The 16,670-nt window shown below is 46.2% G+C and overlaps 1 long non-coding RNA gene across 6 annotated transcripts; it reads right to left on the reverse strand.

Moving 5' to 3' along the window:
- Positions 1-436: 436 nt before the first annotated feature.
- LOC119873599 lies at positions 437-16,559 on the reverse strand. 6 transcript variants are annotated; one of them, XR_005365454.1, is made up of 5 exons: positions 16,441-16,559; positions 15,954-16,060; positions 13,563-13,940; positions 10,365-13,415; positions 437-1,023 (listed from the first exon to the last, which is right to left on the reverse strand). It is a non-coding gene; the product is annotated as an uncharacterized LOC119873599 (long non-coding RNA). The 6 variants fall into 6 exon arrangements; XR_005365455.1 differs by lacking the exon at positions 13,563-13,940; XR_005365456.1 differs by lacking the exon at positions 15,954-16,060 and having other exon boundaries at positions 16,441-16,548.
- Positions 16,560-16,670: the final 111 nt, after the last annotated feature.

The following is a 16,670-nucleotide window of genomic DNA, read 5'->3' on the forward strand; positions in this document are numbered from 1 at the left end:
GCTCAGCAGTTTAGTGCTGCCTTCAGCCTGGGGCGTGATCCTGGAGACCCTGGATCAAGTCCCATATCTGGCTCCCTGCATGGAGCCTGCTTCTCCCTCTGCTTGTCCCTCTCTCTCTCTCTCTCTCTCTCTCTCTCTCGTTGTCTCATTAATAAATAAATAAAATCTTTTTTAAAAAAGTAAAATGTCAGTAGCTAAAACTATGAACAGAAATACATAATAGGGATTAAAAGCTTAAGAGCCATACTTTATGGAATATGCTGTCATAAGCAATATCTTCACCTCCTCAATTTGATTTTAAGCATCCAGGTCTCTAACTAACCATCACCTTCTGTTTTTCTTACTTTCTTATGGTAGCACCACAACATCCACAATTCCTTGACCTAACAGCAAACCCGTTCCAATTACTTTTGCTGTGTAGAAAATTACCATAAAATTTAGTGGATTAAAACAAGCATTTTATTCTGCTTACAGTCTTGCAGTCATAAATTTGGAATTCAAAAGTCATTGTCTGGGGCTTCTTGTGTGGTGTGGTTACAGTCAGCAGTAGCTGGCCTGGATGTCCAAGAGGGCCCGCTCCAAGGCTGCCCGGAGATGGTGACTATTGCTGAGAGCACGGCTGGCACTGTCCACCAGCAACCTCCCCCGGCCTTCCCAGCATGGTGGTCTCGGGGTGTTTGGACTTTTCACAAGAAGGCTGGCTTCCTCGAGAGTGAGTGTCCTAGGAGGCCCAGGCAGAAACTGCATGGCCTTTCTGGTAGAGCTTTGGAAGTCCTATGGCATCACTTTGGCCCTACCTGTTGGTCAAAGCAGTCCTGAGCACATCGCGATTCGAGAGAAAGAGATCACAGACCCACCTCTCAGTGGGAGGAGTGTCAAGGAATTGGGGGCCATGTTCTGAGACCAGAGATCTCCAGGCTAGTGACCCTCCTGCTGTTCTCGTCGCCCATCCAAGCCCTTCCCTCTTGCATCATCAATGTCTCCTTCTCTTCTGGATCATTTCCATCAATAAACAGGCATAATCTAGGAATAAAGAAAGAACCCAAAGTCATGGGGTTTACAATATTGTTACGCCTTAAAGGAAAAGACAGTAAAAAATATCCTTCTTCTGGCTTAAGAGAGGAAGTGCCACAGGGACACCTGGGTGGCTCAGGGGTTGAGCACCTGCTTTCGGCTCAGGTCGTGATCCCCAAGTCCCGAGATGGAGTCCCACATCGGACTCCCTGCATGGAGCCTGCTTCTCCCTCTGCCTGTGTCTCTGCCTCTCTCTCTCTCTCTCTCTGTGTCTCTTTCATGAATAAATAAATAGAATCTTAAACAATAAAGAAAGGAACTTCCACAAATAGTTATACCTTTCAGAAAACAGGTTTCTATCAATGAGGAAAACTATTATGACAATAAGTCAGAGTCGAAGTTTTTAAAGGGATTTTTAGTCTTAGGAAACAGCAAGAATCTGAAATCTCGATGTCTCAAAATATTTCTTCACATAAAGTAAAACCCCAAAGGCAGTTACATAAGAATTGCATACAGAACAGGATTATACATGTTTACACGAGTCTTCACACTGGACCAGCATCATGTTCCACATAGGACTACATTGGAGCCTTGACATTTGTTGTGATGACTGCAAACATTCCAGGAAATAACAGGCTGGGGAATGTTTGGTGACAATGGTTTCTCAGCTTTTCCTTAGTCCCTCCCAAAGATGCATGAAGTTGGTGGAGACAATGATCTTCCTGACCAGGGAGAGGTCCTGAAGCTGCGGGAGGCCCAGAGAGGAGATTTCCAAGGCCTCTTCCCCCCCCACAAACTTGTTACCCTGGAATTCCAGCTTTATCAAGCTGCGCCCCCTGGGCCTCACATCTGGGTTCTAGGTACAATCTCACCGCAAATTACAGGTTAGGTACCAAGGACCTGGCTGCTGGCGAGATGCTCCCTTTTCTCCTCCCTGCCTGCCACCCAGTCACCTGCCTCTCCTGTACCTTCACATTGGTTACTTGCACTTGAACCTTTGTCCCAGCCACAATTTTTCAAAGAATCTGATCTAAGGCACCCTCTTACTTATGACACTCACGTTATATTTAACAAAGCCTGAGGTGAATTGATGTTTCTACCTGAACAATATAAAGACCCTGGAAGACTCTGACTGGATTCGCTCGTCCTAATTTAAATTCTATTATGCATTTTAATTTTCCTTTTAAAGATACATACGGAATTTTTATTTTTGCTTTAAGCAGTCACTGTTTAATTAGATTTATGCAAATGTTAGCCTCTTTGTATCTCCATTCTTTTTTTTAAACTTTTATTTTATTTATTTATTTATTTTTAAAGATTTTATTAGTTTATTCATGAGAAACACACACACAGAGACACAGAAAGAGAGAGAGAGGCAGAGACACAGGCAGAGGGAGAAGCAGGCTCCATGCAGGGAGCCCGACGCAGGACTCGATCCCAGGACCCCGGGGTCACACCCTGGGCCGAAGGCAGGCGCTAAACCACTGAGCCACCCAGGGATCCCCTGTGTCTCCTTTCTTCTTTGCATCTCAGACCTTCCCGTGATACCACTTTCCTTTTACCTGCAGTACATTCTGTGGCATTTTCTTTATTGAGAGCTCTGGGAAGTAAGCTCTCCATTTGTCTAAGAAAGTCTTTATCTTGTCCTGGCTCCTGAAAGATATTTTTACTGGATGTAGAATTCTAGGTCAGATAATTAGTTACCATCATCAACTCAAAGGTGTCATTCTGTCTTCTTCTGAATTACTTTGTCGCTGCAAGAAGTCACCCCTCAGTCTGTCAGTCCCTTGGCAGCCGTTTCTCTTTATTCTCCAGCTGCATGTAGGATTCTTTTGTCTTTTTTTTTTAATTTTTATTTATTTATGATAGTCACACATTGAGAGAGAGAGAGAGAGGCAGAGACACAGGCAGAGGGAGAAGCAGGCTCCATGCACCAGGAGCCCGATGTGGGATTCGATCTCGGGTCTCCAGGATCGCACCCTGGGCCAAAGGCAGGCGCTAAACCGCTGCGCCACCCAGGGATCCCAAGGATTCTTTTGTCTTTGATCTTCTAAAGTTTCAATACAGTGCATCTGGGTGTGCATTCGTTTTGTTTTTTTCTGCCTGAGGCTTACCGAGCTTCTCAGCTGTATGGATTTCTCCATACAGTTTCCTTAGTTTGGAAATTTCACAACCCGTATCTCCTGGAATACTGCCCCCCCTACTCCCTCTATTCTCCCCCGGGGGCCCCACTCAGATCCCCCTGGACCTGCTCCTTCCAGCCTCCATAGCTCTTAGCGTCTCTTTCATGCTCCCCGTCTCTACATCTTTCTAAGCAATATTCAGGATAGTTTATTCACATTTTAGCTCATGAATTCTCTCTTCGGTTATTTATTATCTGCTGCTAAAGCTGTGCACAGAGTTTTAAATTTAGTTGAAATGAAAATTCAAGCGACAATTAAAACTTTCATTTTAAAAAAAATAAAATAAAAAAAAATAAAACTTTCATTTTAGAACTTCCGTCTGGAGCGTCTTTTCAAAATGTTTGATTATTCTTTATAGTTTCTTAGTTTCTGCACGTATTTTCAACCTTACCTTTTATTACTTAGAGTATATTGAACATAGGCCTTTTATAATACATTTGACGATTCCATTACCTGAAATGTGCTGTCTGTGGTTCCTGCTGGTTCATGCTATGATTCCTCATTATCTTGCTGCTTAATTATTTGGGATTTCTTTTTCTTTTTCTTTTTTTTTAAGATTTTATTTATTTATTCAAGAGATACACAGAGAGAGAGAGAGAGGCAGAGACACAGGCAGAGGGAGAAGCAGGCTCCATGCACCAGGAGCCCGATGTGGGATTCGATCTCGGGTCTCCAGGATCATGCCTTGGGCCAAAGGCAGGCACCAAACCACTGAGACACCCAGGCGTCCATAATTATTTGTTTTTTAACTTAGAGATGCTCATTAGCCCTGGGAATGTATTTCTGGGGAACTCTGGCCTAGTAAGAAAGATAGGCACCATCAGAAAGAATTTGTGTTTGCCAATAGCCAAACTGGAAGGAGCCTCGGTGTCCATCAAAAGATGAATGGATAAAGAAGATGTGGTGTATGTATACAATGGAATATTCCTCAGCCATTAGAAATGACAAATACCCACCATTTGCTTCAACGTGGATGGAACTGGAGGGTATTATGCTGAGTGAAGTAAGTCAATAAGAGAAGGACAAACATTGTATGTTCTCATTCATTTGGGGAATATAAATAATAGTGAAAGGGAATATAAGGGAAGGGAGAAGAAATGTGTGGGAAATATCAGAAAGGGAGACAGAACATAGAGACTCCTAACTCTGGGAAACGAACTAGGGGTGGTGGAAGGGGAGGAGGGCGGGGGGTAGGGGTGAATGGGTGACGGGCACTGAGGGGGGCACTTGAGGGGATGAACACTGGGTGTTATTCTGTATGTTGGCAAATTGAACACCAATAAAAAAAAATTTATTATAAAAAAAAAGAATTTGTGTTTGCTTGTACCAGGCACCTACGGGCAATACCAACTTGAGATCGCTCTGTGGTCAATGTCTCATTGACAGCTTCTTAGACCACCCTGACCATGTGAGTTTGAGCCGTGAACCTCTATGAGGGCCAGCTTCTTGATCTAAGTTTTCAGGATCTCTGTCTCTCTGTCTCTCTCTCTCTCTCACACACACACACACACACACGCACACACTTCACTCTGCAGTCCCCAAAGAACAGAGTATATCTTTAATTCACCTTTATACTTGTTTCCTAGGGCTACCATTAGGAAGTACCCCAAAGTTGGTGGCTTCAAATAACAGAAATTTGAAAAAAAAAAATAACAGAAATTTGTTCCCTCACATTTCTAGAGGCTAGAGACCAAATTAACATATCAGCAGGGCCATGCTCTCTGCAAAGGCTCTAGGAGAGGATCCCCCCTCCTTTGCCCTGGCTCTTCCCAACTATTTTTTTTTAATTTTTATTTATTTATGATAGTCACACAAAGAGAGAGAGGCAGAGACATAGACAGAGGGAGAAGCAGGCTCCATGCACCGGGAGCCCGACGTGGGATTCGATCCCGGGTCTCCAGGATCGCGCCCTGGGCCAAAGGCAGGCGCTAAACCGCTGCGCCACCCAGGGATCCCACCAACTTTTTTTTTTTTTAAGATTTTATTTATTCATTCATGAGAGACCCACAGAGAGAGAGTCAGAGGCGCAGGCAGAGGGAGAAGCAGGCTCCATGCAGGGAGCCTGACGCGGGACTCAATCCCGGGTCTCCAGGGTCAGGCCCTGGGCCAAAGGCGGCGCTAAACCACTGAGCCACCCGGGCTGCCCTCTTCCCAACTTCTGATGGCTGCCAGCTCCTTGGTTCTAGAGGCATCACTGCAATCTCAGCCTACGTTGTCACATGACCTTCTGCCCTAGGTTTTTGTGTCTGTGTCCAAATGTCCCTCTTCTTATTTTTTTTAAAGATTTTTACATTTAGTTATTCATGAGACACACAGAGAGGGAGGCAGAGACACAGGCAGAGGGAGAAACAGGCCCCCTGCAGGGAGCCCCATGTAGGACTCGGTGCTGGGACCCCGGGATCACACCCTGAGCAGAGGGCAGATGCTCAACCGCTGAGCCACACAGGTGCCCCTGTCTCCCTTCTTATTATAAAGATACCAGTCATTGTATTAAGACCCACACTAATCTAGTGTGATTTTATCTTAACTAATTTTATCTGTAAAGACCCTATTTCTAAATAAGGTCACCTTTTTTTTTTTAATGTAGGCTCCATGCTCAACATGAGGCTTGAACTGCGACCCCAAGATCAAGAGTCCCATGCTCTACTGACTGAGCCAGCCAGGCTCCCCAGGAAGGTCACATTCTGAGGTTCTGGGTGGGTATGAATTGGGGGGAAATATTATCTATCTATCTATCTATTTATCATCTATCTATTTATGGTAGAGGCCATAAAACCCCAAATCCAAGTTCTCTAGGTTTACCAAATGCCTCTGAGCAAAAGCAGTGTGCAGGGCTCCACTTGCCCCTCTGGCCTCCCATCTTATTTAGTCCCTTATTTTCTTACTAGATTATCAACAATTTTAGAAAACAGTTCTTTAGAAAATAGTTTGTCTTACTTTTCTTTAAGATTTTATTGATTTATTGGACAGAGAGAGTGAGAGAGCATGAGTGGGGTGGAGAGGCAAAGGGAGAAGCAGGATCCCCGCTGAGCAGGGAGCCCCTTGCAGGACTCAATTCCAGGACCCCAGGATCATGACCTGAGCTGAAGGCTGACACTTCACTGACTGAGCCACCCAGGCGCCCCTCTAGCACACCCTATTTATTGAAGTATAGTTGACACACGCAATGTCACATTAGGTTCAGGTGTACGACATAGTGATTCGACGAGTCTACATGTGCTCATCACAAGTGTCACCATCTGATGCTATTACAATACCAGTGACTATATTCCCTGCACTCGACCTCTCATCCCCATGATTTATCCCATAACTGGAAGCCTAGATTTCCCACTCCTCTTCCCTCATTTTGCACATCCCTTCCCACCCCCACCCCTCGGGCAGCCATCAGTTTGTTCTCTGTTTCTGCCTTTTGTTTTATTTTTTAGATTCCACCTGCAAGTGACATCATATGGCATTTGTCTTTCTCTGACTTATTTCACCTAGCATAGCACTCTCTAGGTCCATCTATGTTGTCACAAATGGCAAGATCTCATCCTCTTTTATGGCCTAGAAATAGTTATATATATACACACCACTTCTTCTTTATCCACTATCTATCAATGGACATGTAGGTTGCTTCCATACCTTGGCTATTCTAAATAATGCTGCAATAAACATAGGGATGCATATATCTTTTTGATTTAGTGTTTTTGTTTTCTTTGGGTAAATACCCAGTACTAGCATTACTGGATTATATGGTATTTCTATTTTTAACTCTTTTGGGGAAACTCCATGCTGTTTTCACAGTGGCTGCACCCATTTGCAATCTCATAAACAATGCATGAGGATTCCCTTTTCCTCTAATCCTTGCCAATACTTGTTATTTCTTCATTTATCCTTGATTTTAAAACATTTTCATCGGGAAATTCTACTTAGGAATCTAGGTTGCCATATTACATTTCCATTCATTTTATAAAACTACAACATGTAAGGCTAGCTCAAGAAAATTAATGAATTATGAGCATATATACAAAAGTCCCAACAAAATACTAGATAATAAAATTCAACAGTTTATATTTGTAAATGCATTCTGATCCAAGGATGGCTCAACATCCCATTTTCACACATTCATGGACTGAGAGAAAATTTGCATACTCATCTGAATAGAAGTGAATTTTAAAACATTCAACAATTATTTGTGATTTTTTAAAAAGAAATATTGTATTTATTTATTTATGAGAGACACAGAGAAAGGCAGAGACATAGACAGAGGGATAAGCAGGCTCCCTGCAGGGAGCCGGATGTGGGAGGATGTGGGACTCAATCCGGGGAGGGGGATCACACCCTGAACCAAAGGCAAATGATCAACCGAGCCACCCAGGTGTCCCTATTTGTGATTTTTTTAATGGCTTCCAGCCATTATTGGAATAACAGCTATTAGACTTGCCTTCCTCCTAAAGGGGGTAGGAAGGAAACCCCAGAAAACTGAACAAAATATAGGGAACAACTATTTTCAAACATTGGACAAAAGACAACACAGGACTGTGCTCCCTAAGATAAAGTAAAGGGAATCAATGACATAAAACCTACAATTGCCCTGATTTTCCATGCGGAGGAACTTCCTGACTGCAGGGAGGAGGGTCCAATCAGGATGCGGCCCTTCTTCAAGAGTTTAGAAGACAGTCAGGGGATGGGGAGCCCAAGTATTTGGAATTTTCAGGTAAGATAATGAGAGAGAGAGAGAATGAGAGAGAGACAGAAAAAAGAGAGAGGGAAAAATACTAGAGAGAAAGGATCTACTCAGAGAAAGAGTTCCAGAAATCTATAATAGGGTCCTGCAAGTTATTCTTTAAAAGAAAAAATTTATTTGAGAGGGAAAGAGAGCATGAGCAGAGGGTAGGGGGCAAGGGCAGAGGGAGAAGCAGGCTCCCCACTGAGCAGGGAGCCCAACATGGGCTCAATCCCAGGACCCCTATCATGACCTGAGCTGGAGGCTGACGCTTCACTGACAGAGCCCCCCAGGAGCCCCTGGCCCCCCAAAGTCATTCCACACAAGCAGCCTCAAGAGGGGGATAGTGCCCACCCCAGATGTATAACAAACAAAGAACAACCTGGAGGACAGAGTCAGGGGCTGTTGAACCAGGAACTTTCTCTTCTTCCAGGGCAGGGGTCTTCATTATCCATGCTTAATAGGAGTTGGAAATTGCCATGGACCATAGACTGTTTTATGTTTCCCATGTTGCCTTTTATAAATAAAGGTTTTATTGTTTTATCTGACTCTTACTCTCTCATTGTATATTTGGGACACATAAAATATTTTTCAGTTTTAAAAAAATTGAATTTATAAACCATTGTACAATTGATTATGTTGGGACAACAAACAACATACCATCTCATTTTTATTTTATTTTATTTTATTTTTTATTTATTTTTTTTCCATCTCATTTTTAAATCACTGGACCACAAGCAACTCCATCAGACCTTTTGAAACAAACACTGCCTAACTCCAAGAATCTAAACTGTGAGCTAGATGGGGCCACCGGGGGAACCTTTACAAATGGTCTTCCTTAGGAATAAAGGAAGTTTGCTCCAGATATAGGAAAGTGCTCAAATATATGAATGGCCAAAAGAGAAGACTGCAGCAGTAACTGCCGATTGGCTCCCATCCCTATTGCCGTGGTCCTCTATTAATCCTAGAGTCCCCAACTTTTAGGCATTTAGCCCTCCAAAATAAGCACACTTTCAACCTTCCTTGCAGCGAGTGGCATGGGGCAGTTCCAAGTATTTCCCTTAAGAGACTCCTGGCATAGGGACACCTGGGTGGCTCAGCGGTTTAGCACCTGCCTTGGGCCCAGGGCATGATCCTGGAGCCCCGGGATCAAGTCCCACATCGGGCTCCCTGCATGGAGCCTGCTTCTCCCTCTGCCTGGGTCTCTGCCTCTCTCTCTCTGTGTCTCTTATGAATAAATAAAATCTTTAAAAAAAGAGAGACTCCTGGGACATCCTTATCCCTGATGGTTAAAAACTGGAAGAACTTGTTGGAACAGTCATCTTGGATCAGGAAACACCCTGGGGAATGGAGGACAGAAAGGCAGAACAAGATAATAGAAACCTGATCCCTCCCAGACTTCAGAGACTAGAGCCACCAGTCAAGCCCAGGGCTGGCTATCTCTAAGCTTGTACACGAAATAAATAAAATTATCTTATGTAAACTGCACAACATTGTACAGGTCGTGTACTGTGCCTTCAGCTCAGGGCGTGATTCCTGGGGTCCTGGGATCAAGTCCCACGTCGGGCTCCCTGCATGGAGCCTGCTTCTCCCTCTGCCTCTCTCTCTGGGTGTCTCATGAATGAATAAATAAATAAAATCTTTTTTTTTTTTAATTGGGATAACCAGTTTGGGAAAAAATTTAGCAATACTTGGTAAAACTGAAAATACACCTATTCTATGATCCCTATAATCTACTATTACAGTGGTTCTCAAAATATGGTACATGGATCATGGAGTCTCTAAAGGTCAGCAAGATCAAATTTATTTGTAGGATACTGAGATGTGACTTGCCTTTCCACGTGTTGACATTTGCATTTATGGTACAAAAGCAGAGGCAGTGACACCAAACTGTAGCACTAATCAGCCAATTCCTCACTGCCACATGGTCAGGGGTTGGCAGGGAGGAAAAAGAAGTTTTGCTTAGGAATGTCATCAATTAAGAAATAAAAAAACTTTGTTGTCTTGACACTTAAAAATTCTTAATACTCAGGGTGATGATGCATACTGAAGTCCAATGGTGTCATAGCTACTCATGCAATTGTTTATCTGGGCATTTTTTTTCATGAAACATTATTTTTATTTAAAATTGACAAACTGTTTATTCTGCCTTGGGTATCCGACAGACACTTCCTCAAAAATGAATAAAGTGAGCATGTCACTTCAAGGAAAAGAACTGAGAGTATTTGTTGCCAGTGATAAAATTTGAGCTTTTTTTTTCTTTTAAAGAGAGAAAACCTGTGTCTGTCACCATGAGCTTAAAGTTTCCCAATGCCTAAATATTTTTTGATATTACATAATAAAAGGCATCAACATTTGGAAGACCTCCATCACCCAGTGAGCCAATATTTTCCAAATGACCGCTGAAAGCATGATTTTTCAAAATTATACATAAGCAAAAGATTCAGGGGTGAACATACCACACTTCTTCAAACATGCGGGCTGAAATCACATCCAAGGGAGAAAAATTAGGCAAGGGCTCAACATTTTAGCCGCAATACCCAGGACTGGAACCCCGTGGAGCAAGGAGCTGGAAGCACCGAGGGCAGGAGCAGAGGAAACTGTCTACATCCTAACCTGGGGCCTGTCCTTGAGACCTTATCCGGAAAAAGGATCTCACAGAAATGATTGCATTAAGGCTTTGGAGATGAGGAGGTGTTCCTGATGTGATCACAAGTGTCCTTACAAGAGAAGCAGATCACTGTCGGAGGAAGACGCAGAGCCCGCAGCGGTGGGCGACGGCTGAAGACGGGCAAGGGGCGGATTCCATGGCAGGGCCTCCGAGGGGCTGCAGCCCTCCTGCCACCTTGACTCCAGCCCACTGATCCGGATTTCAAACTTCGGGCCTCCAGAACCGTGAAAGACTATAGCTCTGCTGTTGGTGGTGTTTGTTTGTTTTTAAAGATTTTATTTATTTATTCCTGAGACACACATAGAGAGGCAGAGACACAGGCAGAGGGAGAAGCAGGCTCCCTGTGGGGAGCCCGATGCAGGACTCGATCCCGGGACCCTGGGGTCACGCCCTGGGCCGGAGGCAGACGCTCAACCCCTGAGCCTCCCAGGCATCCCCATGACGTAACCTAACATATTCTTTAATCAACATAATGGACTAATGAAGGGAAACAAACAGAGGAGACTGGGGGCCACATACACACGACAAATCCACTCCAGCACGTTCACACCGTCTCACGGGGCTGGCCACCAGAGTCCAGGCTCCGTTCAGCCAGCTAAGCACAGTTATAACTAATCCCCAGGATTTAGCCAAAACACCGAATCCAAAATCTCTTTGGAGTAACTACACCCATGTTAATAAATTTGAACTAATCCACAGTTAGTTCTTGGCTTTGTATCCTTGTAATCCATCCCCACACATATTCTCCAGTATTTTTTTTTTTTTTTTGTGGATATAAATTGGCAAAAATCTTTGTTCTTTTATGGTGTGTCTTTGTTTGGGTTCTTTGGAAAGCAGAGCCTATGACGAAGACTTGGGCGTACGTGGTTTGTTCAGGAACTGATCTCCTGAAACAGAAGTGAGGGAGGGGCTGAGCAAGAAAAGGAGGAACCAAAGCACAGTGTTCCTGAGGTCACTGCCGGCGAACAACCCTGACTTCACCGGCCCTCCTGCGACTGCCCCATTATTCACCCACTGCCTCCAGTCCCCCGCCCCTGAGGTCGCCTCCAGACACCTGGGCTGTGCTGGCATCAGAGGAGGGCAGACGCTGAAGACACACAGCAGGTGCCAGAGTGTAGCTCTGCAGATCCTCTGTGATTTAAGGTGCGCCGAGGGCATCAGTCAGCACAGCAGCACATACATCCCTCAGATGTACTCGGGCACCACAGAAAGTCCCATCTGTCATGAGTCTTCCAGAGGAAGCCTGGCCACAGCCTCTATGCAAGCCTCGATACAACAAAAATAGTCCACACTCCTGCAGCTGCTCCTGGGGCTCTGATACTCATTTTCCTTCCCTGCCTATTCTAGATTTCTCTCGCCCTTAGCCAGCATTTCATGGGGTTACTCATGAAACCTCTCTTGCCCTTGGTAGGCTGAGGCCGATGAAAATGCTTTTCGCTGTTATCGCTTGGCATGGAAGCAACCAGATAGATCCAGGTAAATCCTCAAAGTCCCATGCAAGCTCTTGATGGTCCCTAAGCAGCAGAGACCCGATCTCCTCACAATCATCAGAAATCAATTATCGGGACGCCTGAGTGGCCCAGCGGTCGGACGTCTACCTTCAGCTCAGGGCGTGACCCCAGGGTCCTGGGATCGAGTCCCGTGTCGGGCTCCCTGCATGGAGCCTGCTTCTCCCTCTGCCTGTGTCTCTGCCCCACCCCCGTGTCTCTCATGAATAAATAAATATTTTTTAAAAAAAGAAATCAATTATCCCCTCCTTTTTCTGCTGGTTCACAAGCATGAGTTCAGTGACCTCATGGAACGTTCACACTGAGGCTGGTATGGGTGCCCTTCCCTCCAACCAGTGGAGGTCCCATCATGGAATATCCCCTACCCGTGTAGCAGAGTTTAATGCTAGAGACAGAATGCACATACTCTACGAACGGATCGCTGAGAGCGACGGTGAGAGATTTCCCCAATCCTGGGCTCTTAGGCCTGTGTCTGTTCCTGGATCCATATGTTGTATCCGCTGGGGCCCAGCACCTCACACTGGGCTTTAAATCAAGGTATATATCCCACTCTTCAGGCTACTGTCCCAGAGCTGGGACCTTTGCTAAGTCTCTAAGAGAACATTCCATCTTTCTAACAGATGGGCTGCTTGAGGCTAATTCAGGATATTAGAGAAGCAGTGGCTCCCATGGCAATTCATAATGTTGTCATCTTTCTTTCATTGTAAAATGAGTTCTTTGATCCAAAGTAATATTATGCATGATACCATGTGGGTAAATCCAACATTCTTGAAGGTTCTGGATGGCGATACTTCCCTAAGACATTGTGGATATGTGGATATGGGAAAGCAAACCCACATCCAGAGCAGGTGTCACTTCCATTAAGGATGAATCAATGCCCTCTTCTGGATGGAAAGGATCTGCTGAAACCAACTTGTCACTGAATCATCCAGGGATGGTGCCACACCAGGGGTCGGAAATTCAGCCACAGTAATAATTACACAAGTCTTGATAAGAGAGAGCCCACGCTAGTAGACACAACCAGCACTGCTGCCACCATGGCAGTTCCATTCATGGGCCCACCATCCAAGCACAAGGGTAGCCAAGGACAGAAGCTGACAAAGCAACAAGTCATTTTGTCATTCGGTGACCCCTCTGCAGTGGACATTAACATGAGGCACACAGATGCACACATTTGTGAGGACTTCCACATCATCTTTCCCAGACTTGTCTCCAGCATTCCCTTCTTGCTCTTCCCACGTCCCTGGGCAGCCAAAGAGACATCTGTCACCACTCAGAAATTCACGTGCATTCTTTCCTTAGACCACAGCTCTGTCCACTCCACTCTCTCCCTACAAAGAGAACATCCAAGTGTGCTGCTTAAAGCTCTGCCCTCTGGAGCATCTCCCCTCATTAGTTTCCTTTAGAGTGACTCTGAATGGGGCTGTAGTGCAGCAGTGATTCATGACAAGCTCCTATCAACACATAAGTCAACCTACCTGTGAACCAGAAGATCGGAATTTTCCTTTCTGTCTCCTAAGGCAGAGGCATCGGGGCAACAGCGTAGGAGACGTGGAAGCCACAGCCGCCTCATCCTATAAATGACTGGTGCTCTCTGGACAAGCTGGGATCCAATTCTTTTTCACTGTGCAATGAATTGCTACTGAGCCTGCCTAACCTGTTGACTTCATGGACCTGTCGATCTCTAGCTCAGGACAGGCAGATGTGGTCACGTGGCCATTTGGTGCCCCATAATCAGGCACTGAGTCTCTACTCGAGTCCAGAAGTGCGCCACAAGTTGCCTTCAACCAGGGAGTAGTTCTCCACTGCAGCAGGCATGGTTTTGCTTCAAAACCCTCAGAGTGTGTGCTGCAAATCTGTGGGAGCATGCCAAAGGTGCCATGTAGGATCCCTATCCAGCACAAGTAAGCCCAACCCTAACCCACCGGTTCTGCCAAGTGGCAGGGGAACCCACCCACCCTCCAGCATGGGTCTACAGAGGCCTCCTTTGCTTTGGGCGCCACTCAAAACCGGCAGTCTTCCCCGACACTCAATAAATGGGTCAGAATGGTATTCCCAAGTATGGAACATGACCATGACCCCGTCTTTGTGATAAGGATGCAAGATGCAACAACTCATTGTCATCCTAGAAGTGACTCCCTGGCTTGCCCTACAACAGTGCACCCTGAAAACTTCACTGATGACAAGCTCCTCAACTTCTGAAGGGTTCTCTCTCATCCTCTGACCTGCATGGTCTTATCAAGGACAGAACACTTGTCACTTCCTTCTTCACCATGCCGAATTAGCATGATGTCATCCACGCTTGTTTGTTGTTGTTGTTTTTTTTTTTTTTTTTTAAAGATTTTATTTATTTATTCATGATAGTCACAGAGAGAGAGAGAGAGAGGCAGAGACACAGGCAGAGGGAGAAGCAGGCTCCATGCACCGGGAGCCCGATGTGGGATTCGATCCCGGGTCTCCAGGATCGCACCCTGGGCCAAAGGCAGGCGCCAAACCGCTGCGCCACCCAGGGATCCCTGTTGTTTTTTTTTTTTATGTCATCAGTGTTATGTGGAATGTCTGGATGATCAAGAGCTCAATTAACTAAATTATGAGAGCAGGAAAGTTAAAACCATCTTGAAGTGAGATAATGAATATGTTTGGCTGTTCTTCCCATAAAAACGTGAACTTTTGGGGATTTACTCTCTGCTACTGGAAGTTGGCAAGAATGTTCAGCAGATCAGTAACTGCTACCAGGTGCTAGAAGCGCTTTGATTGGTTCCAGTAAAAAATATCTCAACTGATGCAGCTATTGTGATGGGAGATACTACTTGGCTGAGTTTGTGGTGGTTCGCCACCCTCTACCTGAATCCATCTGGATTTTGCAGGGGCCATTCAGGAAAACTGAAGATGTAATGGGGACCACGGGGTTATGTCTTTGAGAGTGACAGCGCCTCTGTAATCCCACTAGGAATGCACCATCACCTCTGGATATAGGAGGAATAGGAGGCATGGCAGTGTTTTGGGGGGCTTCCACTTTGCTCTTCCTACCATGATTCTTATTCCACAGGTCAGGGATCGGGATCTGCTCACTGCGAGGTACAATCATATCAAGCATGCACTAGGACCAAAAAAAGAACCACAGGGCTTGGGTCCAGATGCACTTCTCAGCTGACTTCCAGTCACTACTCTAATCAGGGGCTCGGGGATCTCTGCGTGGCTCAACAGTTTAGCGCCTGCCTTTGGCCCAGGGCACGATCCTGGAGTCCCAGGATTGAGTCCTGCATCGGGCTCCCAGCATGGAGCCCACTTCTCCCTCTGCCTGTGTCTCTGCCTGCCTCTCTCTCTCTCTCTCTCTCTCTCTCTCCCTGTGTGTCTATCATAATAAATAAATAAATAAATAAATAAATAAATAAATAAATAAATCTTAAAAAAAAAAATAATCAGGGGCTCACGAGGTTTCAGGTACCTTACAAGTGTCTCAGACGCCGTTTCTAAGCCCATGAAAGGTCTGGATAGTCCCTTTCCCAAAGTAAATTTAAGTGGCTCCAGGTCCCTCTGGGGAAGGACTGGAGGACAATTTTTTTTCATATCCTTATGGTGATTATTGGGGCAATCCTTCTCTGAGAGACCAAGCGTCCTTTCCAACCAGTGGGCTCTCAGAACCAGCTCAGATCTAGAGCAAGGGAGCAGGATTTTCCACTGCAGCAACTGACATTTGCCTTCCAATCACAAATTCTTCATTTTTTTTCTGGTTATTCAAATCAAACAACACTGTAGTCGGCTGCCCATCTGTCACCCCAAGAACACTACCACAAATCCCTGTGGCTCCAGTCATTCTGGTTGCCATTCCTGTCTCCGGCAAAAGCAGAAACACAGGAGGTACATACTTAAGGTGGGACCCCATCCAGGTGGGCTGCGTGTGGTGGGTCTTCAAACCACCAAACTGGACCAGGAGCCAGGTGTGCAGCCTCAGGTGTGTGCTCCAAGGTGAGCCCTGGGGGTGGGGGTTGCAGCCTCAGGTATGTGCTCCAAAGTGAGACCTCTGGGCAAGGTGGTGTGCATCCCCAGGTGTGTGCTCCAAGGTGAGCCCTGGGGGAGGCGGCCCGTGTGCATCCCCAGGTGTGTGCTCCAAGGTGAGCCCTGGGGGAGGCGGCCCGTGTGCATCCCCAAGTGTGTGCTCCAAGGTGAGCCCACGAGGCTAGTGGGTGGGCGTGGGGGGCGTAGTCTCAGCAGGGCTCCAGGCGCTTCCTCCGAGCCTCAGGCGGTGAGGGGCTTAAGGCGCTCGGAGGCACCGACTGTCCCGAAGGGCCCAAACCCACCCACTCAGCAAGTGTGCCCCACATCCTCTAGTCCCCGGACGTGCCCCACACTCACTCAGCGGCTCTCTTCCTCGTCGCCTGCCCCGGGGCTGGGGCGCCCTGTCCAGTGAGGTTCCCTGGGTCACCCGGCCGGGAGCACCACCCGCCCACGTGACCCCGCCCCGAGGCAGCGCGCCTCCGGTTGGTCCACGTGGACCCTCCCAGCTGCCTGTCATCAGAGCGGCCCCGCCCACCGAGAGAGCTCATTGGCCTTCGCCCCGAACAGGGGCGGGATACGGCGGAGAC

Source organism: Canis lupus, chromosome 10 (genome assembly GCF_011100685.1).
Source record: "Canis lupus familiaris isolate Mischka breed German Shepherd chromosome 10, alternate assembly UU_Cfam_GSD_1.0, whole genome shotgun sequence".
In the NCBI taxonomy this organism is placed as follows: domain Eukaryota; kingdom Metazoa; phylum Chordata; class Mammalia; order Carnivora; family Canidae; genus Canis; species Canis lupus.